General features: G+C 26.9%; 1 long non-coding RNA gene across 1 annotated transcript; it reads right to left on the bottom strand.

Moving 5' to 3' along the window:
* Positions 1 to 1,234: 1,234 nt before the first annotated feature.
* Positions 1,235 to 1,632, bottom strand: LOC131599093 (uncharacterized). Its single transcript, XR_009282548.1, has 2 exons — positions 1,510 to 1,632; positions 1,235 to 1,402 (listed from the first exon to the last, which is right to left on the bottom strand). It is a non-coding gene; the product is annotated as an uncharacterized LOC131599093 (long non-coding RNA).
* Between the last annotated feature and the right edge of the window lie 730 nt (positions 1,633 to 2,362).

Genomic DNA, 2,362 nt, shown 5'->3' with positions numbered 1-2,362 from the left:
TGATAGTTAGATATCCATGTTGTCTTCATCAAAACCATTTGATTGAGAGGCTTGTGTTTACAATATATATATATATATATATATATATATATATATATATATATATATATATATATATATATATATATATATATATATATTTAACTCGAGAGGGTTGACCTAGTGGGAGGGTGTTTGGGTCTCAAGGGTATGCTCCCCTTGAGGTCCTGAGTTCGAAGGAGCCTAGGACCAAATAGGTGGGGCAGTAATAAAGATAGTTTCATAAAATGTAATATTCACACGTTTTTCAAACTACATAAATTATTCACCAAATCATAAAATGTCACATCCAAAAGATTATAAAAAACAATAGTTTCATAAGTTTTTCAAGTTTAAAAAAACTAAATCTTTTCATCTTCAACTTAATCAAAAGTTCAATCCATCTACAACATCATCTTCATTAGAACATTCATATTCGACTTGATTAAATTTATCTCAAATTGTTAAAGATTCTGTAATATTATAATCAAGATATGAATGTGAATAAAATTAAAAACCCATAGAGAAAATTTTATGGGCCAAAATATAAAATGTGATTTATAAATTTTGACAAAAAAATAAAATAAAATCAGGTCAAAGTGTAAAATCCAACAATTTTACATGATTTAATACGATGTCACCGATTTCAAAAAGATTTAAATCACTTAAAATTGTTTCGGAAGACGATTTTACCTCAAAAAAATTTTACATGCGATTTAACACGAATTGCTGATATAGAAACGTGAAATCTATAGAATTTAGGTTTTAAATCGAGATTTTAACGATCTTGTTTGTATTGAATATACTTGTCTTTTTTATTAGAGTTAAATATTGTTAAATTATCACACAATTTTTTTTTTATGAAAAATATATTTAATAATGTTAAGATAAATAAACATTCTTTGTTATTAGATCATGTAAGAAGCTCTACGTTAGTATTTTAATGGTGGTAGTAAGAATATATTTTTTTTAAGTTTGCAATATATTTTATATCATTCAAATACCGATATTGTAAATTTGATATTATATTATCAAAACAATTAATTAAATTGGTATGTTAATAAATTAAATCGTGTCTCATTTGGTTTCTAACTAGTTATTTATCAAAGAGGTGAGTTTTAACTATTAAAATAAATTTAACAGGTCTTGGATGATATGTAACATATTTTTAAGCTAACAAATAAATTTAAGGGGACAACAAATAAAGATTGAAGTGTGAGAGAAATGATAAAACCATTTATTATTTTTTATTTAAAAACTACATGTTTCTAGAGATTCCATTAATATTTTACACATTCACAAATGTGCTTTATGCATTTTGCAACTTCTGGAAGCCCACACTCAGTAGCAGAACAATCTTTATCAGTACTGCATAAATCTAATCCTAAGATGTCAAATGAAAAAAATGAATATTAATAATTGGGAATGAAAAAAATGTGTATATGATAAAGAAGAAAATTTGAAGATTAAAAATTGACAAAGTGAACTTACCAATGTAACTTGAACCTTCTGTGATTAAGAAAAGAAAAATTATTATAATATAAACAAAATTAAAAACTTTAGACATATTTTTCCCTGTGGAAAGGCAAAAATACCAAATTGTTTGAGCACTTTGGAATGTAAAAACTTTCATTCTACCAATTTATATCATACTGAAATAAATAATGTTTAGCAATTATGATGTTGCAAGAGACCATTCAAAAAATAAGAATAAAAATCAAATGTCTTTTAGTTGTATTAATGTGTTGAAGTTCTCTTTTAGTTGTATCAAATGTTATTAGAGTTTTTATTCTTACTAAAGTTTCATTATGATAATTCTCTTCCATCCTTTCTTTGATAGATAGGGGAATTTCGAAAAATGAAATAATAGTTAGAAATGCATTTTTTTAAGCAAGTTGTATTGATAAAGAACGAATGTTCTAGAAATCCGATTATAAAAAGGGACACGAAACAAAATAAGAAAATTCTCCACCAAATAACACCTAACTTGTAAAACAAAAGGTTTTTGCTAAACTCGTATAAATTACATTTGGGTGAGTAATTTTCCCGATAAAGGACCACCTCCAGACTAACGCTTTGCAATCCCAAATAACATCTCTCGCGTTACAAACGGTATCCTTAAAAATGATACCGTTCATTCTCAACCAAAGGCTCCGCACAATCGCTAACCACACGCAACCAACCTTACCTCTTTTGATTTTCAAAAGAGAGCAAGAGGAACTCCAGTGCCAATAATCTCTTTAAAATTTATAGCAAGATGGTAAGACATACCAATCCAATTGGCCATTTCCTTCCATACTTATACCATTTTCCGGCAACACAAAAGAGAATGAAACGAACATTC

This window comes from Vicia villosa, linkage group LG4 (assembly GCF_029867415.1).
Source record: "Vicia villosa cultivar HV-30 ecotype Madison, WI linkage group LG4, Vvil1.0, whole genome shotgun sequence".
NCBI classification, from domain to species: Eukaryota; Viridiplantae; Streptophyta; class Magnoliopsida; order Fabales; family Fabaceae; genus Vicia; species Vicia villosa.
This window is presented reverse-complemented; position numbering and strand designations above follow the sequence as displayed.